The sequence below is a fragment of the Meriones unguiculatus genome, chromosome 9, assembly GCF_030254825.1.
Source record: "Meriones unguiculatus strain TT.TT164.6M chromosome 9, Bangor_MerUng_6.1, whole genome shotgun sequence".
Classification (NCBI taxonomy): domain Eukaryota; kingdom Metazoa; phylum Chordata; class Mammalia; order Rodentia; family Muridae; genus Meriones; species Meriones unguiculatus.
Genome location: NC_083357.1, coordinates 93,060,163 through 93,084,428, shown reverse-complemented (window position 1 = coordinate 93,084,428; position 24,266 = coordinate 93,060,163). Strand labels below are relative to the sequence as shown.

Below are 24,266 nucleotides of genomic sequence, written 5' to 3'. Positions count from 1 at the left end.
TGTTATGAGAATGGACTCTCCGGGTGTAAGCAAGTTATGAAAGACATACAGTGTTCCAGTGGTTCAGCTCTCTTTAGTGGTTATAGTTCTAGGAGAGAGGTCACTTCTTTTTGATAAAGCTGCCTTTGAATTATTTGTCTCTTTGTAAATGACTGCTCGCCACATAACCTTGATAAAGTAATGTGCTTACTAACCTAGAATTAGGTAGAATATGTTTTTTTTTATTATTATTTCTGACATGTGTTCAACCATGAGTTAAAAATATGCTCACATTTCTCCAAGAAAAGTTATATAATATAGCCTTAAAAACCAAAATAACCATTATGGTACAATGTAGTATATACTAAACGTATAACCACTAAACAGAAATATCCAAAGCCATAGCCGAAAACTAATAGCTAATGTACATTTCACAATGTTCATGTCTAAGCCAAAAAGAATCACTTCATTCTTCATCATAGCTGAATATAAAAGCAGCCCTTTTTATTCAAAAAATGTTACAGAAGCAACTTTACACAAAAGAGACAAAAAAATAGGAAGATGAATGATGTACTTGATGTTGCTGACAGTAGCAAAGATGAAGTCTATGAGAAAGCACAGCTCTTGATAAATGATGATATTGTTTGTCCATGGGAGTTTTGAATGATGAAGCATAGAGTGATATCAGAATATTTATTTTTCATGAGGGATTTTTATAAGATATATATAAGTATTATCAGAAAACAACCTGTGTCTATCTAAGGTAAACAGAATACTAAGGAGAAGGAGAATACCTATTTCAGATATATAGTATTAAAAGTAATATTTATAGATTTCTATTGTCTTTTTCCTTAGGGGTGCAGTTTGTGCTAAGTCAGCATGAGTCTGTTCTAGTACCAGCTTTCACTTAAGATTCTTTCCCTCTTCACATTACTATGTAACCCAATTGGACTCTGAACTGCCCTGGGCTACATCTGTGCAGGGGTTCTGGGTTATCTCTATGAATAGTCCTTGGTTGGAGTATGAGTCTCTGGGAAGTTCCCTGTGTTCAAATTTTCTGGTTCTGTTGCTCTCCTTGTGGAGACTGCCTCTGACATAATCTGATTGGCCTGCTCTTTGATCACCTCCCTCTGCGGGGGAGCAGCCTTACCAGGCCATAGTAGAGGACAATGCAGCCACTTTTGATGTGAACTGACAGACTAAGATCAGAAAGGAGAGGAGAACCTCCCCTATTAGTGGACTTGGGGAGTGGCATGCAAGCAGAGGGAGGAGGGAGGGTGGGGTTGGGAGGGGAGGAGGGAGGGGCTTATGGGGGGATGCAGAATGAATAAAGTGTAATTGATGAAAAATTAAAAAAAAAAAGATTCTTTCCCTATCTTAACGTTTGTAATTCTCCAGTATCTTGTTACCATTCTTTTTCTTTGTTAAATTTGTATTCAGGAAAGTGTTAAACATCACATGTTTGTTTTTTTTTTTAATTATTACTTTTTTTTTTTTCAATGCAGTTTATTCAGGAACATTGAACAATCCTCGGACCCCGGGGAAAGCCAGCCCACAGCTTAAATAGCCTCTGGGTAGCCAACCCAGGCGTGCCACGGGGGCAATGCAGATAGGTCCACCTACATGGAAGCAAGCCAGATCCTCGGCCTTAGCCAAATGTGGAGTTGTTCGTGACAGAGAACACTCACCATCGGGAAGGTGGAAGGCGGAAACCAGCTCCATCTTTAAGGCATAGCATTCCGCAGCTCTCTACAGTTCCCCCTTTTTGTTTTAGAGACATGCACATGTTTGTTTTTTAATGTATATTTCATTCACTTGTGTCTAGGAATGTTTATACTGAAGTCAGTCTTCAAATCCAGAAAAACATTGTTAATTTTGTTTTAAACTGCATCTTCTTTATTTTGCATACTTTTAATTTCATTAAATAAACAAACAAACAAAAACGAAAACAACAGCAACAAAAAAACCATAATACACAATACCCGACCTTGCCATTCTGTAGGAGGGGATTTTCCTGCCTGAATGTACAAAGCTACAAGGCCAGGATAGAAGAAATTCTTCTAGACATGAGGATGGTCAGGTGGGTCAAGGCTGCTGGGGAGCCACGAGGAAAGCTACAAAGAGAACATGGGAAGCCTGGTGGGGGGTGTCTTTAATCTACTTCTTCCATGCAAGAGGCGTCCTCATCACCCTCAAGTGTGGGGATCTCATCAGGAACAGCAGCACTGGGCTCCTCTGCAGTCACTTCATCTTCATCAGTGCCCAGGCCTAGTTTAATCATGTGTAGATGTGGTTGGAGTGGGTTTGAGGATATTCAAGTGAGAAACCAGAGGAGAGCAGAGCAGTTTCCAACAGCAGCACCACCAGGTCCTTGACAGCTTTGCCTTTTTGGTCTGTTTCAGCCTTCTGCTGCAGGGGCTCCACAATGGGGTGGTCAGGATTGATCTCTAGGTGTTTTTTTGGTCATCATGTAGCCCATTGTAGAGTTGTCATGTGGTTCCTGGGCCTTCATGATCTGCTCCATCTTGGCTGTCCAGCCATAGGTGCTTGTCACAAGGCAGCAGGGTGAAGAGACAAGCCGATTGGAGATTTTCACCTTTTCAACCTTCTTATTGAAGATCTCCTTCATGAGCTTGCAGAGATTCTCAAACTTTGCCTTGCTCACCTCCATTTTCTTCTTCTCTTCCTCATCCTCTGGTAGACCCAGGCCTCCTTAGTCACCAAGGTCAGGCTCTTCCCATCGAATTCCTTCAGATGCTGCATGCGGTACTCGTCAATAGGCTGGGTCATATGCACCACCTCAAAGCCCCGCTTCAACACATGTTCCACAAAGGCAGAGTTGGCCATCTGCTCTTTGCTCTCACCAGTGATATAGTAGATATACTTCTGTGTCTCCTTCATGGGAGACACATACTCTGACAGGGAAGTCATCTCATCTCCAGACTGAGAGGTGTGATAGCAGAGGAGCTCAGAGAGGCAACGATGGTTGGTAGAATCTTCATGGATTCCAATAGAATAAACATATTAAAATCTGTACACCTAAAAAAAGCTAAGCAAGAAGGAGCAATCTGGGAAAGATAACCAATCCTCACTCAGAAAGGCAAATGGGATGGACATTGGAAGAGAGTGAAAACAGGGAATAGGACAGAAGCCTACCACAGAGGGCTTTTGAAAGACTCTACCCAAAAAGGTATCAAAGCAGATGCTGAGACTCATAGCCAAACCTTGGGCAGAGTGCAGGGACTCTTATAAAAGAATGGGAAGATAGTTCGACCTGGAGATGACAGGAGCTCCATAAGGAGAGTAACAGAACCAAGAAATCTGGGCCCAGCGGTCTTTTCTGAGACTGATACTCCAACCAAGGACCATGCATGGAGATAACCTAGAACCCCTGCACAGATGTAGCCCATGGCATCTCGGTCTCCAAGTGGGTACCCTAGTAAGGGGAAACAAGGACTGTCTCTGACATGAACTCATTGTCTGGCTCTTTGATCACCAACCCCTGATGGGGGAACAGACTTACCAGGCCACAGAGGAAGACAGTGCAGCCAGTCCTGATGAGACCTGATAGTCTAGGGTCAGATGGAGGGGGAGGAAGACTTCCCATATCAGGGGACTTGGAGAGAGGTATCAGAGGAAATGATGGAGAGAGGGTGGGATTTAGAGAAAATGAAGGAGAGGGTACAGCTGGGATACAAAATGAATAAGCTGTAATTAATATAAAAATATTAAAACTAATAAAAAATTTCTTGGATAATGACTAATAAAACTTCTTGTAGTTCTCTTTGTCTTCAGCCAACTCAGAGAAGAGTTTATGGAATTCTTTACAACTTTTTCATGGATGACTTTCAGAATCTTGCCCTGCTGGAGCATTTCTCAGGAGATGTTCAGAGGCAGGTCTTGGAGTCAACTACACCACGGATAATGTTGAGGTACTCAGGTATCAGCTCATCACAGCTGTCCATGATGAATACATGATGAACATACAGTTTGATGTTGTTCTTCTTCTTGTTGTTCTCAAAAAAGGTGAAAGGAGCTTGCTGAGGAATGAAGAGCAGTGCCCTGAATTTCAACTGACCTTCTACAGAGAAATAATTAACTGCCAAGTAGTCTTCCCAGTCATTAGTGAGGCTGTTATGGAATTCACCATATTCCTCTTGAGTGATGCTATCAGGGTTTCTTGTCCAAATAGGCTTAGTCTTATTCAACTATTCATGATCAATCTATTTCTCCTTCATCTCCTTCTTTTTCTTTTTCTTATCTTTGCCACTGTCATCCTCCTCAGCTGATGCCACATCTTCAATATTAGGCTTCTCTTTGCCACCTTATCTTACTCTTCTTCCTCCCCTCTCTCTTCCTCTGCCTCATCATCAGTGATGTCCTCTTGTTCTTTCTCCAAATAGTGGGTGATGGTATAGCCTATGAAATGGGAGTGTTTCTTCATTACTTTCTTGACTCTCCTCTCTTCTACATATTCTGTCTTCTCTTCTTTGAGGTGAAAGATAACCTTGGTGCTCTAGCCAATAAGCTCACTGTGGTCAGCACAAACTGTGAAGGAGCCACCAGCAGAAGACTCCCAGGCATACTGCTCATCATCATTGTGCTTTGTGATAACAACCACCCTCTCTGCCACTAGATAGGCCAAATAGAATCCAACACCAAACTTCCCAATGGAGATGTCTGCACCAGCCTGGAGAGCCTCCACTAATGTTTTTGTGCCAGACTTAGCAATGGTTCCCAAGTAATTTATGAGATCAGTGTTGGTCATACCAATGCCAGTGTCCACCAATGCCAGCTCCTGAGTTGTGGGGATTATGTCAATTTTTATCTTTTTGCTGCTGTCCAATTTGAAAGGGTCTGCCAGGCTTTCATTTAGAATATTGCCCAAGGCATCAGAAGTGTTAGAAATCAACTCCCAGAGAAAAATATCCTTATTTGAATAGAAAGTGTTGATGATAAGGAACATGAGTTGAGTGATTTCTGCTAAAAGGCAAAGGTTTCCACCTCTTCCTCTCCATGGTGCACTTCTTCAGGCGTCTTGACAGGAAAGCCAAGTTGTTGTACAAAGCAAGTGGGCCCTGACCACATCTGACTCCCAGAACAAGCCTAAGCTGTGCAGCAGTGACTCATTATTAAAATCAGTTATAGGTGTTACTTATTTTTGTTGTTTCAGTGATAAATGTCCGTGAGAAACATTTTTAAAGAAAAGGATGCTTCCCTTGGGCCATAGTTTTAGAGGTTTTGGTCCCTGGTCCTGATTGAATTGGTTTTATGACCATGGTCAAGTAGAAATAATAGTAAAGAGGGCATGAAAATGAAAACTTTTACTTTGGCTCCCTAAAGCAGAAACAATGCCTATGTAGACTTCCTAATTCCATCCTTTTACTCATTCTCAGCTCTTGGGCTAAAAAATGAGGCTAATACTAAGCATAGGTTTTCTCATTTAGTCTTCCCATAGTTCTCATAGACACACTTAGACAAAACATGCACTTATGTCTAGGTTATACTGTTTAGGCAGTCCTCCCTTAAACAGTCACCATAGACACACCTGGCCACAAACATACACTTTTCTATCTCCTAAGAAACTCTCTGTCCAATTTAACCCTCTGTCCAGTTAACTGTAACCATAACATCACTCTGAGACATCAGGTTTTGAGATAGAAAAGGCTTTTCTTTTAGATCTTGACAATATATTTCTCTATCTTTTCTTCTTTAAACAAATCATCAGTCTAAAATGTGCTAGTGAAAAGTTGTCAGATTGGACAATACATAGAGGAATTTTCATCCAGCACACCTTTAATCCCTCTGGCTAAAATAAAGATGTGCCTTTAGTTCATACTTTTAAATATCCCATAGAATGAAGGTAAAATTAGTTTGTATAAGGAAGCACCCAGATTTGAAAGTGACATCTAATGGAGGGGCCGATAAAGTCATAGATCAGAGAAATATTTGACAGAATGAGTCAGAGATAGGCTATACCCAATTCTGATAAGAACATACAGGAAAAAAAATCTATTTAAGAACAGTACTATAAAGATGACACAGTACAGTAGAGTAGGGTTCAGTAGAAAGTTCAGTAGAGAAGACAGTACAGGAGAGCTGAGGTCAATACCAAACAGTTTAGCAGTTGCTGCCGTTCGGTTGAGTTCTTTCAGTTTGGTGTCGTTCAGTTCATGGAGTTCAGAAGCAGAGCTATTCAGGTGAAGACGTAAGAAGCCAGTTTCAATCAGTCAGTGTGGAGAAGAGTTTTGAGCAAGAACATCTGAGTTGAACCAGCCAGCAAGAGTTCAGAAGGAAGTAGAAAGTGTAAGCGTGTTTTTCAGTAAGCCTCAGAGATGACAATTACATCAGGTGAATAAAAGATACCTTAACAACAATAGAAGTTTGTCCCTGAAACATTTTGATATATGAGTAATTCTGTCACCATAGCTAATAGATAATTCGTCTAAACATGGTCAGCTTATTGGAAGACAAATTATATTATCTCCTATGATTGTAAATGCAAATGATTCTCAAAGAGAAAACTAATTTCTGAGTTTCAATAAACACTTCATCATTTTCTCTGAGCTTTTTTTGCCTAATAGAAAAATGAAGAGTAGACATTTAAGAAAACGAGGTGTAAAGAAAGGCACACAAATTTCAATGTAAATGGAAAGGGCTACACCTTGTTTTTTTTCATATTCAGCGGATACTTCCTGAATACATGCAGGGAAGAGTGCTTCACACAATACATTAAAAAGAAAATGAATCAAAACAAGCTCTAAGTAAAAGATACAAGGCAATAAAAAGTAGCCACAATCAGAATTTAAAAGTATGCCTGCTTACATATTAAAACAATATTGTGATGCAAGTGTAATGTTGCTATAATAAAACTCCAAATTTATATCACTCAATAGTTTGGAAACTACAAACAATATTATTTTACCTAAGTGTTAACAATGAAATAATCTATCCCTTTTTCTATTTTCTTTTTCCACTCTATCTATCTATCTATCTATCTATCATCTATCTATCTATCTATCTATCTATCTATCTATCTATCTATCTATCTAATCACTTCACAGCCTGATCCCAGTCCCCTTTCTCCTCTCCTTTCAGTCCCACCTTCATCCTCCCTTTCTTTTGTTTTTAATTATACTTTATTTACTTTGTATCCCCCCTCCAGTTCCCTCCCTCCTCCCTTTCCAACCCTCCTTCCCTCCCCTTTCTCCACACACTCCCCTCCCCAAGTCCACTGGTATGGGTGGGTTTCTTTTTCTTCCTTCTGATACTAGTCTGTTAGGTCTCATCAGGAGTGGCTGCATTGTCTTCCTCCGTGGCTTGGTGAGGATGCTCCCCCTTCAGGGGGAGGTGATTAAAGAGCAGGCCAATCAGTTCATGTCAGAAGCAGTCCCTGTTCCCATTACTATGGAACTCACTTGTTGAGACTTATGGCCAAACTTTGGGCAGAATGCGGGGAATCTTATGAAAGAAGTGGGAAATAGTAGTAAGAGCTGGAGAGGAAAGGAGGTCCACAAGGAGAGCAACAAAACCAAAAAATTTGAGCACAGGGTTCTTTCCTGAGACTCATATTCCAACCAAGTACCATGCATTGAGATAACCTAGAACCCCTGCACAGATGTAGCCCATGGCAGTTCAGTGTGATCCTCCCTTTCTAACCAGTCATCTGTCTCCTTCTCAAAGAAGGAGGAGCCTAGCCTAATGTTGCAGCAGAACTTAAGCACATCCTCTCCCAAAGTGGTCAGACAATGTAACCCTGAAAGGCAGGCTACAGAGTCAGAGACAGGCCTATTCCCATTGGTAGGAGATATACATGATGACCAAGCTGCACATCTACAAAATATGTGTAGGGGATTTGGTCCAGCCCACACATGCTATTTAGTTGGTGGCTCAGTCTCTGCGAGCCCCCATGGGTTCAGATAAGTTTACTCTGTAAGTTTTCTTGTTAGGTCCATCACCCTTCCGACTTCCTCAGTTTTTCCTCACACTGTTCCACAAATTTCTTTTACGTCAGTCTACTGTTTGGTTGTGGATCTTTGCATCTGCTTCCATCAGCCGCAGGGTGAAGCCTCTCAGAAAGCAGTTATGCTATGCTCCTGTCCTGGCACAGCAAGTCCCAGCAGTGCTAAATGCATCCTTTCCCACTAAGGCCAGACCAGGAAGACCAGCTAGGGGAAACTGGTCCAAAGTCAGGCAACAGAGTAAAAGATAGCCCCTATCCCGACTGTTACAAGATACACAGTTATTTTAGACTCCTGTCTTCAACCATAGCAGAATATCATTAAAGTGTCAGGGGTTGGTGAGCTCTCTCCCATGGGGTGTGTCTCAAGTTGGGCCAGCTATTGGTTTACCATTCCCTCAATCTCTGTTTCATCTTAATGCCTACAATTCTTGTAGGCAAGTCAAAGTTTGAGTCAAAGGTTTTACAGTTGTTTCGATGTCCCCATCACTAGGGCTCTCCCCTGACTACAAGAGGTAGTGACTTCAAGCTCCATATCCACTGCTGCTAGGAGTCTCAGGTAGGGTCATCACCATAGCCTCATAAAACAGGCAGGTGGATCAATGCAATTGAATCAAATACCCAGAAATAAACCCGAAAAATTATGGACACCTGATTTTGAAAAAGAAGCCAAAACCATACAATGAAAAAACAAAACAAAAAGCATCTTCAACAAATGTTGCTGGTCTAACCAGATGACTTGATGTAGAAGAATGCAAATAGATACTTATCAATCATTCTGCATACAACTCAACTCCAAATTGATCAAAGTCCTCAATATAAAACTGTATACACTGAAGGGAACTGTATAACAGAAGGGAAACTGGAGGAATAGCCTTGAACTCATTGGCACAGGAGACAAGTTCCTGCACAGAGCTCCAACAGATCAGGCACTAAGATCAATGATTAATAAACAGGACTTCATTAAACTAAAAAGCTTTTGCAAGGCAAAGAACATTTTCAATAGGACAAAATAGCAGCCTACAGTATGGGAAAAGATCTTCACCAACCCTATATCTGACAGAGGGCTAATATCCAGAATATATAAAGAACTCAATAAATTAAACACCGATAAGCTAATAACCTAATTTAAAAAAGGGGGGGCGGTCAACAGAGGAATATAGAATGGCAGAGAAACACCTAAAGACATGCTTACTGTTCTAAGTCATCAGGGAAATGCAAATCAAAACAACCCTGAGATTTTACCTTAAACCCATCTAATCCATGGCTTAGATCAAAAATGCAAGTGACAACACATGTTGGAGAGGTTGTGGACAAAGGGGAACCCTCCTCCATTGCTAGTGGGAGTGTAAATTTGTATATCCACTTTGAAATTCAATCTGGTGTTTTCGACAATTAGGAATAATGTTACCTCAATATCCAGCTTTTCCACTCTTAGGCATATATCTAAAATATGCTCAAGTATACAAGGACATTTGCTCAACAATGTTTGTAGCAGCTCTATTCATAATAGCCAGAATCTGGAAACAACTTAGATGTCCTTCAATGGAGGAATGGATACAGAAATTGTGGTACATTTACAAAATGGAATATTACTCAGCTATTAAAAACAAGGAAATCATGAAATTTGCAGGCAAATGGTGGGAACTAGAAAAGATCATCTTGAGTGAGTTAACTCAGAAGTAGGAAGATACACATGGTATATATTCACTCATAAGAAGATATTCGCCATATAATATAGGATAAGCATACTAAAATCTATACTGATAAAGAAGCTAAACAACAAGGAAGACCCTAGGGAAGATGCTGAATTCTCATTTAGAAGGATAAACATGATAGACATCAGAAGCAGGAGAAGACAAGGAACAGGACAGGAGCCTACCACAGATGGCCTCTGAAAGACTCTATCGATCTCAGGAAAGACCGCTGTGCTCAGATTTTTTGGTTCTGTTGCTCTCCTTGTGGAGTTCCTGTCCTCTCCAGATCTTAACTGTTTCCAACTTCTTTCCTAAGATTCCCTGCACTCTGCCAAAAGGTTGCCCATAAGTCTCAGCATCTGCATTGATAGTCTGCAGTGCAGAGCCTTTCAGAGGTCCTCTGTGTCAGGCTCCTGACTTGTTCCCTCTTTTCTCCTTCTTCTGATGTCCATCCTCTTTGACTTTCTGGATAGTAATTGACCAAGGACTATGCATGGAGATAACCTAAGACCCCTGCACAGATGTAGCCCATGGCAGTTCAGTATCCAAGTGGATTCTATAGTAATAGGAACAGGGACTGTCTCTGACATGAACTGATTGGCCTGTTTTTTAATTACCTCCCCCTGAGGGGGGAGCAGCCTCACCAGGACACAGAGGAAGATAGTGCAGCCACTCCTGATGAGACCTAATTGACTAGGATCAGAAGGAAGGAAAAGAAGTCCTCCCCTATCAGTGGACTTGGGGAGGGGCATGCATGCAGAGGGTGGAGGAAGGGAGGAATTGGGATGGGAAGAGAGAGGGAACCAGAGGGGGGATACAAAGTGAATAAAGTGTAATTAATATAGAATTAAAAAAAACTAACTAGCAAAAAAATAAAAAGAAAGAAAGAAAAAAGAAAAACTCTATTGAGGTATTGAAGCAAAGGTTGAGACTCACACTAAACTTTGGGCAGTGTACAGGGAATCGTAGGAAAGAAGGGGGAAATAGAAAGACCTGGAGGGGACAAGAGCTCCAAAAGGAGACCAACAGAGACATAAAAACTAGCTCTGTGGTCCCTGAAGAGAATGATATCCCAACCATGAACAATGCATGGAGAAGACCTAAAACCCTGACTCAGATGTAGCCCATAGACTCAGTTTCCAAGTGGGTTCAGAAGAGCAGGGGCTCTCTCTGATATGAACTCAGTGGCTGGCTCTTTGATCACCTCTCTCTGGGGGTACAGCCTTACCAGTCCACCAAGGAAGACAATGCAACCAGTCATGATGAGACCTGCAAGTCTAGAGTCTAATAAAAAGGGAGGAGGACCTCTCCTATAAATGGACTATGGGAGGTACCTAGGGGGAGAAGAGGGAGGGAGGGTGGGACTGGGAGAAGATGCGGGAGGAGGCTACAGCCAAGATACAAATAGAATAAATTGTAATAAATGACAGTAATAAAAAATGAGAAAAAATATGGCTCAAAAAATAAAAATAAAAGAGTGTATCTTCCTCTACTAGCTTTCATAGTTTATTTGCTTAGAATGTCATTTCTATCCTTTCTCTGTTAGTAAGAATATATCTTTACCAATGAGATAAGATTTCTTTGGACAATAAAGACTTTATCTTTATTGTCATCTTTAATCTAAATCTCATCTTTAATCTAATCAGCCAGTCTCTTTGTTTTATGTAGAGTTAAGACTGTTTACATGAAGGGTGAGTATTAAATTGTGTGTGCTAGTTTGTTTTCTTGCTTTAGAAACTCCATGGCTAGTTCATTAATACTATTTCATATATTTCCTAATTCCTTCCTGTGTAGTTTTCCATTGAGATTTCCTCTTTCTAATAATTTTCATTTCCCCTTTTTATGATTTTTATTGAAAAAAAGATTCTTCTTTCATATAAAACATTCCAATCACCACTTCCTCCACTCTGCCCAGCTCCTCCCTCTTCCCCTCTTCCCCAGGTTTCCTCCCCCTCCATTTCCCCTTTAGAAGAAAGAAGGCCTCCAAGAGACAAAAGCCAAACAGAGCAAAACAAGGTATAATAAGACAGGAAGGAAGAACATGGGAAAGCTGGTCCCAATGCTATGAGCACAGGATAGCCAGCCCTGGCAAAGAGGGAGAGCTGGCACTCGTGATTCTAGTGCAGGAGAGCTGGCAGGCAGACCAATTCAGCTACCATCCAAGCCGAGATCCAGGCCTTTGAGTTCTCCCAGCTCAACATCGATCCCATCTATGAACTGCAGTTGTGTGTAAAGGGGCTAGTCCTGAATAACCAAAACTTTAGGATCTGTATGACACAGGACAACAACTGGATCTACAAAAGGAGGACAGGTGAGGCTCCAGTATTGATAGTATAGCAAAAACAAAGGCTTCAAACCACACCACAGCTTTTTTTTTTTTTTTTTAATCAGGTCCCGCCTCTGAGAAAAAGGTATTGGACGGTCTGATGCTCTTTGGGTGGATGACACCTAAATGAACATCGGTACAAAGTCCCAATTTATTTCTAATATCAGAGATCAGACCTCTACTCTTGCCTGATGTGTCTAAAACAAAAAGGGGAAACTGTAGAGAGCTGCGGAATGCTATGCCTTAAAGATGGAGCTGGTTTCCGCCTTCCACCTTCCCGATGGTGAGTGCTCTCTGTCACGAACAACTCCACATTTGGCTAAGGCCGAGGATCTGGCTTGCTTCCATGTAGGTGGACCTATCTGCATTGCCCCCGTGGCACGCCTGGGTTGGCTACCCAGAGGCTATTTAAGCTGTGGGCTGGCTTTCCCCGGGGTCCGAGGATTGTTCAATGTTCCTGAATAAACTGCAAAAAAAAAAAGAAACTCCATGGCTAGTTCATTAATACTATTTCATATATTTCCTAATTCCTTCCTGTGTAGTTTTCCATTGAGATTTCCTCTTTCTAATAATTTTCATTTCCCCTTTTTATAATTTTTATTGAAAAAAAGATTCTTCTTTCATATAAAACATTCCAATCACCACTTCCTCCACTCTGCCCAGCTCCTCCCTCTTCCCCTCTTCCCCAGGTTTCCTCCCCCTCCATTTCCTCTTTAGAAGAAAGAAGGCCTCCAAGAGACAAAAGCCAAACAGAGCAAAACAAGGTATAATAAGACAGGAAGGAAGAACATGGGAAAGCTGGTCCCAATGCTATGAGCACAGGATAGCCAGCCCTGGCAAAGAGGGAGAGCTGGCACTCGTGATTCTAGTGCAGGAGAGCTGGCAGGCAGACCAATTCAGCTACCATCCAAGCCGAGATCCAGGCCTTTGAGTTCTCCCAGCTCAACATCGATCCCATCTATGAACTGCAGTTGTGTGTAAAGGGGCTAGTCCTGAATAACCAAAACTTTAGGATCTGTATGACACAGGACAACAACTGGATCTACAAAAGGAGGACAGGTGAGGCTCCAGTATTGATAGTATAGCAAAAACAAAGGCTTCAAACCACACCACAGCTTTTTTTTTTTTTTTTAATCTTTTGGTGAAGTTGCTAGTACAAGGTACAATATGGAGTGATGGGAAGATGAGAGGGATTAGGGTACCTTTGAGAGAACCTGGCTAAATAAGCCTGACAAACTCCATGACAAGCCTCATTTTCTTGCTATACAGAACAGGCCTAAAAGTTACAGGAAGAATCACAGAAAAAGGGCAACCAATGGGAAACTGCCAATACATCTGGCCTGGGGAATATAAGGGTGCTTAACTACGGGTTTACAAAGCACATAAGTACTGACCAGAATCATCAGGGCACCAGTAGCTTCCATGGGCACCAGGCAATCCCAGTCGAGATTATAGAGCAATAGTTGGAATTCTCATTTCTGGCTTTAAAAGGGGACTTCAACTTCCCTTGGGGTCAATGCCATATTTTAAAGGTGGTGACACCAGCATGCTGGACTAACACAGAATAAATGCCCTTTGTTTTTTGCAAGCTACTAGAGTCTGGGGTCATTCTTTCAGCGAATTCCTGACTCTAACACCGGAAGCGAAATTCACGAAGAATCAATAGAATGATTAAAATAATAATAATAATGAGGCCAAAGCCCTCATATCCGGGCTGGAAAAGGCTATGCAAAAAGAGGGAAAAGAGTCCCAAGAACAGGCAAAAGAGGCAGATATAACATCTGCTTCCACTGGTAGGAGTCCCACAAAAAAACAAGATAACAGCCATAATTTGTATGCCAAGACCTGGTACAGACCCATGAAGGTCCCTGATTGTCACTTTGTCTCTGAGCACAAAGGATGAGCCCTGCTTAGTTGATTCACTGAGCCATGTTCTCATGGTACCATCTATCCTCTCTGACATGAATTCGTTGTCTGGCTCTTTGATCACCAACCTCTGATTGGGGAACAGCCTTACCAGGCCACAGAGGAAGACAATCAACCAGTCCTGATGAGATCCTTTCCACAGGGTTTCTTATTTGAGGTTGGTCTGATGCATGTTACTGGCCTTCAAGATCTGGTTACACCTATCCTTGTTTTGTAAACCTGCCTAAGACATACCTTATTGGTTGATAGAATGGCCTATCCCTGGGCTGGACAGAATGGGGCAGGTGTGACTAAGGTTCCGGGGCTTGGAGAGGACAGAAGAATTATAGGAGACAGATGGACAGGAAGAGAAGAGCTAGGAAGATGTCATGATGGGATAGATGAAGAAGGAACCACTTGGGCTCTAAGGATTCTAGTAATGGTGTGAAAAGGCCCAGGTGAAGAATACAAGCATCTTGGGATCATGAATGGGAGGTAGACCACATGAGGAGGATTAAGGTGTATGGCATTGAGTGGGGGCCTCTGAGCTACATGGTGAGGTTACTGACCCGTCATAAGTGAAATATCTCCCCAGCCCAAGGTATATACGGTAATTATAAAATATGACATGTGTCTGTGTCTTCTTATTTTTGAAAATGGTTTAATAATACCTCTGTGTTAATCTTAGGGCTAATCATAAATATTACATAGCCCAACACTCATTTTTTTTCTTAATTTACAACAGTTTTACAATCTTCAAGGGTAAGGAACGTGGAGACCACCCACTGAGACATCCTTTGTGAACTGTGGCTGTGGGTCTCTGCATCTGCTCACATCTGCTGCTGCAGGGAGCCTCTCTCATGACGACCAGACAAAGCACCAAGCTATAAGTATAGCAGAATGCTGTATTATTAGGAATAATTTTTAGGAATAATTTTATTAATATTCTTGTTATGCTTAGATATCTGGTGTTGTTCTATTAGGCTTGTGGTAGTAAATTATATGTATTTTTTTTCTCTAAAATAGTTATGAAGTCCCTCCTTCCCCTTTGCTTGTATGTCTGGTGCAGGGTTAGCCATTTCTTTTACTAGGAACTTTATGCTAGAATTTTATTGCAGGGATTTCCCATACCATTTTTCTGCAACTCAGTTTTCTCTTCTATTCCAAATATTATAGACTTACTAGCTGGTTGTGATCCTGAGGTCTAGATCGCGGTGTTCATAGTTTGTCGTTTTACTGTTTTCCAATTCCTCAGCACTGCCTTTAATCTCTGATCATCTTTGTCCCATATTTTCAGCATGCTGGTAAAGATTTCTGTTCAGACTTTATTTGAATAAGGGTTGAATTTTCTTAATCACTGCATATATATATATATATATGTATATATATTTAAGAATTTCTAACCATATTTTGTTGATTTTCTAACCTAAATTGCTGAGTTTCTCTTATACGACTTTAACTTCTTTAGTTCTGTCTTTCAAATCACTTTGATTGTTACTAAGAGTAAGCTCAATTTCAAATTTCGATTTTTGTTTTTCTTTATCCCTTTAAACAATTTCATTTTCTTTAGATTCTTTTTTTTTTTTTTTTTTAGAAAAGCATTTTGAGATTGAGGGATGTCATTATGTCATTTTTCCTTGAATTTTCTTATTTCTGAGGAACTGACTTCACTGGTCCTTCAGGCCACTTCTTTTTTTTTTCTTTTATTTAAACTAAATTTTTATTGTTTTATATATTAGTTACAGTTTATTAACTCTGTATCCCAGCTGTATCCCGCTCCCTCATTCCCTCCCAATCCCATCCTCCCTCCTTCATCTCCTCCCTGACCCTTTCATAGTCTACTGATAGGGGAGGACCTCCTCTCCTTTCATCTGACCCGAGCTTGTCAGCTATCTTCAAAACTGGTTGCAATGTCCTCCTTTGTGGCCTAGCAAGGCTGCTCCTCACTTGGTGGGTGGGGAGAACATCAAAGAGCCAGCCATTGATTTCATGTCAGGAATAATCCCTGTTCCCCTTACTAGGGTACCCACTTGGATACTGAGCTACCATGGGCTACATCCCAGCAGGGGTTCTAGGTTGCATCCATACATGGTCTTTAGTTGGAGAATCAATCTCAGAAAAAGCCCCTGTGCCCAGATATATTTGGTCCTTCTGGAACTCCTATCCTTTCCACGTCATACTAACTCCCCCTTCTTTCATATGATTCCCTGCACTCTGCCAAAGGTTTGGTTATGAGTCTATGCATCTGCTTTGATACACTGCTAGGTAGAGTGTTTCAGAGGCCCTCTATGGTAGGCTCCTGGGACTTCATGAAACAGAAGGTTTTCTGTAAAGCAAAAGACACTGTCAGAGCAAAACAACAGCCTACGGACTGGAAAAGGACCTTCACCAATTCTATATCTGACAGAGGGCTGATATCCAGAATATATAAAACACTAAAGAAGCTAAAAAGCAATAAATCAAGCAATCCAATTAAAAATGGGGTACAGAGCTAAACAGAATTCTCTGTAGAGGAATATAGAATGGCAGAGAAACACTTAAAGAGATGCTCAACATCCTTAGCCATCAGAGAGATGCAAATCAGAATGACCCTGAGATTTCACCTTACACCCATCAGAATGGCCAAGACAAGTCCACTTCTTAGTTACTCCACTGGATTTCCCCATGTTGTAAAAGCACAGTAATAAATATCCATGCTGAAGGGTATGATGACACATGCACCTCAGGGTTTAGGGCAAGCAACTGATTAATTGGTGTCTATATTACATAAGGCCACCTGAGCAGTTCACTACTCACTGATCTCAGAGTTTTTATATACCGCTTGGGTATAAACTATCCAGTGGAAAAAGGACTGGAAATTAAGGTTATTGTTGGACATAAGCTTACTGTTCTTTGTTCCACTTAGCAACAAGTCAAATATGGCAGGGCAGAAATTCTGGATGTTGAGCAATCAGCAGTTGATGAACTTGTACCTTGAAGTTTCTGCAGTACTGCAGAGGTGATGGGGCCTCTCCTTTTCACAGAGTGCAAAGCACCTGACACCTGAGATCTAACTGCTAAAACTTCCCAGCAGTATGCTTCTGACTTCTACTCTCTACAATGCACCTGGAGGCTCTCTCTCATCCAGCAACTGTGACAATGCCTCCTCAGGCTACTAACTTGTTATTCTACCTTATTTTCCTGTTCTAAAGTAGCTCTATTTCAAGTAACTGTCTCTCTCTCTCAAGTGCATTACTTGATGCAGTATTCTGAGTTATGGGAGCGCTGTGCTACATTTCTTTTTCTCAAAAGTAGCCTGCCATGGAAGAGAAGTCATTTATGGATATAAAACGTGTTCTGAGGTTTAAGCTCAGGAGAACTCTTTGCTTCTCCTGGGGTTAGGCCTAAGAGTACTTGGTCATCAGTCTTACTCTGTGGTTATACTTTTGGATTTTCCTGCACTGAAAAAAAAATACTAAGCTTGTATTTTCAGACTGATTCCATTTTTTTTTCTCCACCATTTACTCCACCAGGCCTGTTAGCTCCCCTGACTTCTCTTTCTTGATTTCTGATGTCCCTCCAATATTTTTCACTTTGAAATGTGGTCTCCCTTTGTTATCAGAACTCTTCTCACCTATGGTAAGGTGGAAAAGAGACCTAGACGTCACTATTATCACATTGCCATCTATGACTGCTATTATGTAATTTTATTTATTAAATCTCTGTTACTTAGCCATATAATAATAATACATGTGTAACAACACACAACAGACAAATATGCTGATAAATATTGTAATCCCAGTCACCTGCAGGTTGAGGCTGTGAGTTTACAATAAGCCTGAGCTACAAAGGAAACTGTATCTAAAGAACAGCAACAATAAAACAACAGGATGCCTTTGGGCACCAGAGTAAGGAAACATCAATGATCTCAGCTATTATTTCAGAAACAACAACAGAGAACAGGACTTTTTTTATTCTTTTCTGTTAAAGGAGTTTTAGGCTTTTGGTCATGGGAAACTGAGAATAGTGATGTTTACCAGCCAGTAAGGAGTAATCAATCATAATCATTTTGTGGTTATTTTCCATGATTTTAGGAGACGAATTATTTGTGGTAAGTCAAAAGCTACAGGTGATCTGAATGGCTCCCTCCAATGGTAAACTGCTACATAGCAAGAGGTCCTGAGCACATACCCATCCTATATGTTCAAAGCCTGACCTCCTGATCATCGTTCATCCCAACTCAGCGTTATGCTCAGGTTTGTTATGCAACTTCACATTTTATTAATCTCCCTAGATATTTGCCAAGAATTAAACTCTGATTATTTTCTGTGACATGAGGACAATTAATGAGAACAATTTGCAAATATCTTTCAGTGAAATGAAGTAAAGTGAAGCTAACAAAGATTTACTGCTGCTCTAGTTGTACAGTTTGTAGAAACTCACCTATATTTTCTAAGAAGTATTATTTGTTCATAGGACAGTTTGGGCTGTACATTATTCTCTTAAGACTTGCCATCTTTTCAACTGTGAAAATTTTTAGACAAGTAGACAATTAGATTTTGCAGGAAAAAGGTGACTGTGTTTGTAGTCACAGGGATTGGGGAAGGTGAAGCTTGACACAACAGGGGCTTCTAATATGACTTTAATGTTACTTATAATTAAAAATAGTTTATGCCATTTCATAAAAATAAACTTTAAATTTAAAACATTTTTATCTCAAACACCAATTAAAGTTATGGTGTTTTTCTGTTTTGCCATAACAGCATCATACATATGTAAGCATGCAATTTGATGGAGCAAAACCTGTTATATTGCCTGAATGCTTAGTTATCCTATTCATTGTACCACTAATGATGACAGTGGAACTTTCATTCATCCTCCCTGCTAACATCTAATTTTCAAAGGAGACTTCAAAATGTTCCTAATCTAAAACATTATGGTAAAATATGGATTTTGTGATTTTCATATGAGAAAAAAATCTTTATAAGAATCAGGAGAAAACAGGAAACAGGACAGGAGCCTACCACAGAGGGCCTCGGAAAGACTCTACCCCACAGTGTACAAAGCAGATACTGAGACTCATAACCAAATTTGGACAGATTGAAGGGAATCTTAAGAAAGAAGGGGGAGATAGTAAGACCTAAAGAGGATAGGAACTCCACTAAGAGAGCAACAGAACCAGGAAATCTAGGCACAGGGGTCTTTTCTGAGACTGATACTCCAACCAAGGTCCATTCATGGATATAACCTAGAACCCCTGCTCAGAGATAGCCCATGGCAGCTCAGTATCCAAGTGGGTTCCCAAGTAAGTGAAACAGGTACTGTCTCTGCATGAACTCAGTGGCTGGCTCTTTGACTGCCTTCCCCTCATGGGGAAGCTGTCTTGCCAGGCCACAGAGGAGGACAATGCAGCCAGTTCTGATGAGACCTGATAGGCTAGGGTCAGATGGAAGGGGAGGAGGACCTCCCCTATCAGTGGACTTGGAGAAGGGCAGGGGGGGAGATAAGGGAGGGAAGGTTTGATTGGGAGGGAATGAAGGAGGAGGGTACAGCTGCGATACAAAGTGAATAAACTGTAATTAATATAAAAAATAAACATTTAATTAAAAAAGAATAAAGCTAAGATGATAAAGAATTTGGAAATAAAAATAAAACTTATACATCTATGTTCTATCCAAAGTTCTTACTCAATATTTAAAACCAACTTTAGCACATATTCTATACTGTTTTACATGAAATAACCATTCCTTCTACATAAATTTCATGAGTTTATTTGAGAAATAATTACTTATTGTTTTTACTCCCTAAATTTTACCAAATATCTACCAAACTCCATTCAATTACTTTTTTCAAGAACCGTTTACATAGCATAAATGTGTGATGCCATGTTTATAAGTTATATTTTTTCATATTCCTTAGTCTAAATCTATTATGGCATGAATATTTAAAGCATGGACCTTCTTTGAAATTATTCAAAATTTTTGCTTTACAAAAGCTTTTCAGTTACATGAGGTCCTATTTATTGATTGTTGATCTTAGAGCCTGTGCTGTTGGTATTCTGTTCAGAAAGTTGTCTCCTGAGCCAATGAGGTCAAGGCTCTTCCTCACTTTTTCTTCTAACATCTTAGGTGTGTCTGGTTTTATGTTGAGGTCTTTGATCCACTTGTACTTTAGTTTTGTGCAGGGTGATTAATATGGATCTATTTGCATTTTTTTGCATGTAGACATCCAGTTAGACCAGCACCATTTGTTGAAGATGAATGAGGGAGGGGGCTAGAGCTGGGATACAAAATAAATAGATTGTAATTAATAAAAAAATAAAATTTAAAAAATACTGAAAACTTACACATGCCATGCAAGAGGATGTTTTATTTTCCTGACCTTCATGAATAATTTTTGCATTGCATTAGGTATTAACATTATTCCTAGGAACACACATGTGTTTGTGTCTGTAAGTGAGTGTGTGTGAGGGGGAGTGGGTAAGAGAGAGAGAGGGAGAGTGAAAAAGAGAGGAAAGAGAGAAATTTTTTACTACAATCAACCAGGTATTCTTTCATTAGCTCTTCAAAACCATTCACTTAAATGACATATTGTTTTTCACTTTCATGTTTCTACTTTCTTTTGTCATGGAAGCAATTTTTCTGTCTTGCCTTTATCTTCAGAATGATGACAGTTTGAAAGGTGCAGGTCACTTTAATTTTTAGATGGTCCCTCAATATGAGATTTTTGATAGTCCTTCACTATGAGATTCCTGTGCCATATAACTGGGGAGAAGGCTAAAGTGTTGTCATTTTCTTCTCATGCCATCCTTTTACATGAAAAATTATTTAATATCGTTGTATAAATTAAGATCTTTAGTGGGTCATTTGATGAGATGGTGCCTCCTAGTCCTTATCTCTACTTTGTCAATGATTTTGACGTTTTATAATCACAGCTCTTTTCAGAAAGATTTGGAAAATATATCTCATTTTCATTCATTGAGTAATTAAATTTTATTCATATGTTGTTACTGTATTCAGTTAATCAGGATTTGAAGGCATTCTTTTAATTACCCATATTTTTTGAATAAGATTCTTTTGACACTACTCCTATGTATAACTTGTAGATTTCCCTGGCATTAATGGAGTATCCTTATACTCCATGCTTATACGAATTTACAAACATATTTTCTTTCTCCCACGCTGGAAACCAGAAATTTCTGGTTTCTCTGGACACTCTGATATTTCTAATCAAAGGTAGTATTTTTAAAATATATCTTAGTGATCTGGTTTTTATTGCATTGTTTTGATTACTGTCTTTTTAAGTAAATGTGTAAAATGGGACATACAGAGTTTACATCTGTACTTATCTGAATGTATATAATGAAAGCTACAAAATTATGGAGATAACTCTATGTTGTATGTAAAACCCCAACTGTGATTAACTAGCTTTCTTACTCTCCAGCTTTATAAACCCACTCTCGTATGATGAGAATGTTGACTCCAAAATCCTTAGCACAATTCTCTGTTTAATCATCTGCTTTTTAGGTGATTTCCAGATGTTCCGCTATTTGTCTTATTTGGTAAAGATGGCATCTTTACTACATTCAGGTGCTCCTCACTGTGCTTGTAGACTTCATTTCCCAATATTGTGCTAAGTTCCTGAAAAGCGTATCATTTTTCATACTTGTTAAGTAATAAATTGAAATTTAAAAATCATCACATTTTATATTATAAAACTCCACAGATGCCTCCATGTTCTACTTCATCACAGTCAGTATAATTTTACATATATTTCATAATCATAATTAATAACAATAGCTACACTTACTAATAGATTTTTGCATTTATTATATATCTTATATTAACTTAGAATTTCTATGTGCTTATTATACTTATCTAAGACTCAATTTTCTTGTGAAAATCATCTTCAGAAAATAAGAAAAGAGATTCATATGAAAGTTTGTTGGAAACACTGCTTTGGGCTGAACCTGAATGAAATTAAAGTGCTTCAAACAGAGGACAATGTTTCTGAGCAGTCTTATATGGTCTGATATGTCAGGACAATTTCCTGGCATAGTTTGAAATTTCTAATCAAAAGTAGTATTTAAAATATATCTAAGTGCTCATCCATCACTCTTGATATCAGGGAGAGCAATCCATTAAGGAAAAATAGAATATAAGCCCCCTCCCACCCCCACCTTAGGCATTGCTCTGTTAAACTCAGAATAAAACAACAACAAAATACTTTAAGAATTTATCCTAACTATCTAAGGCTATAGGGGTCAGACTTAAGATTCAAAATACAGGTATCTTTTAATACAAAGATACTCTTTCTCCACAAAGTTTAGGAACTAGAGTAAAACTTAGCTGTAGTCATATATAAGGTGAACACTGACAGAACTTGGTGCTCTCCTGAGAACTTCACTGGGTCCAGTAACATTGAAAAAGAGGGGAAAGGCCTCCAGGAAGAAATGCCATTAACGTTGCCACTAAGTGAAACCAGTTGCCCAGTTTTATGAAATTTTACCCCAGCGAGCAAGGTCAATTGTATTTCAAGACTGTTCATCAAAGAGGAGAGAAGAAAGGAAATTTGTCTGCCTTTTGTCTTTTGTTTGTGCAGGTTTCTCTTCTCTATTCCTGGTTGTGAATTTTTAGGTGAGTTGTTACCAGTCTGAAAAGGATGTTAGTTGTACAAGCTTATAGGGGTTCCTAACTGTTACAGAATAATGATATCACAGTTCTCTGGATTGTCATAAATATTACAAATTCATAGGATGAGAAAGCAGATTCTGAATAAACATGTTTGATAACTTTTCATTTTCCTTTTTATTAATGGAATTATTTTTAATTTAGTCTTACAAATGAATATATCTGATTTTATCAAATTATGCCAACTAATAAAAATGGGTGTATATTGCATTTTGAACTCTAAAAATATATATCTAAGTGATATAGTTTTCATTTATATGGCATTGTTGTGATTAATATGCATTAATATTAACTAGTTTCTTTATATCTTTATTTATGAATTGATACAGTGTAATCTATAACCTATAATGTTATTGTAAATATAGTTATTGCGTTATTGTGATATACACCTAAGTCCTTGAGAATACAGCCATAACATAAGCTCTGCAGTTCTCTTCTATTTTTCCCTAGGATTATGCTTATTCTTTTTGCATATAATTTATAGACCTCTGACACTGAGAAGCTATCTATGTTATTTCTGACTTTATGACATCCTGATTACAATCTTAGCTGTACATATTTATTTTTGAACTATCCTAGAAAGTAAATTAAATGTTTATTTTATAAGTATTTGTTATATAATTTTCTTAAAATTTGACTGAGATGTTTTCATGCTGAATCATTTAGGTAGAATAATATACAAACTACTATGTTGGCTTTAATCTTCACTGCTTTAATCATTCAAAATTTAAGCAAAAATAAATAATCATTTTCTTTGCCTAGCAGTCTGCAGTATCTATTTCTATTCATAACCTAGTTTCTGTTCCAAAAGTTGGGTGGCAGTTGATATTTATTGGAACTAAATCCCATACCCTTGAAGGGAAGGTAAATATAAATACATTTGCATGTGTCCTTATTCCCTTTAAGGAAACAGATGGATGAATAGAGTGTGGAGTAGCTTGTGTTTAAGCAACGCTCAGTGTCACACACATGCCACTATGTATAGAAAAATCATGTCTCTTCTCACATGATTCTTCTTCAGTATATCCTTCACACATGCCAATTATCCTCCAGCGTTGAATATGCTCTTTCATTATCACATTTGGACAAAGGATAGAACAGAAATCAAGCCTACTCCAAAATGCTGTTTCAGAACACATTTGTCAAACAGAACATATGATACTTTTGTATTAATCTGTCAACAGAGCTTTGCTAGTGGGCTCATAACCTCACTCATTTGTCTTTATCTGCTTTGAAACTTCATGTTGTATTAGCTCTACAACACAATAAAAAAAATGGATTTTGAACTACATCCCTAGCTCATTGTTGTCACAATAAAACTACCATAATGTAGATATGAGCATATCTTATTGTAATAGTCCCCTGTTAATGAGTATTCATTTTCCTGTTATTTTTAACTCAAATTGAGGCCAGATGAAAGTGTATTACTTATTTTACTTCAATAAAAAATTCTGTCTTATTTTATTTTCTGATTTTAAGCTGAATTCTAATTTATTTCTTCTATTTTATTATCTATTTTTATTGATTTGTTACAATTTATTCAGTTTCAGAATTTCAGAAACTGGAAAATAGGTGTCTAGTTGTCTATCTGCAATGCCAACACTAAGGAGTTGAAGCTATGCTAAATGAGACCCCATGCTAACAACAACAGAAAAAGAGGATGAGAGTGAATATGACTGAAATATAATATGTACATATATGAAGATGTCATAATATATGTCATAGTGAGA

General features: G+C 39.0%; 1 pseudogene; it reads right to left on the bottom strand.

Moving 5' to 3' along the window:
* Positions 1–2,127: 2,127 nt before the first annotated feature.
* LOC110539528 (heat shock protein HSP 90-beta-like) lies at positions 2,128–5,067 on the bottom strand (annotated as a pseudogene).
* Positions 5,068–24,266: the final 19,199 nt, after the last annotated feature.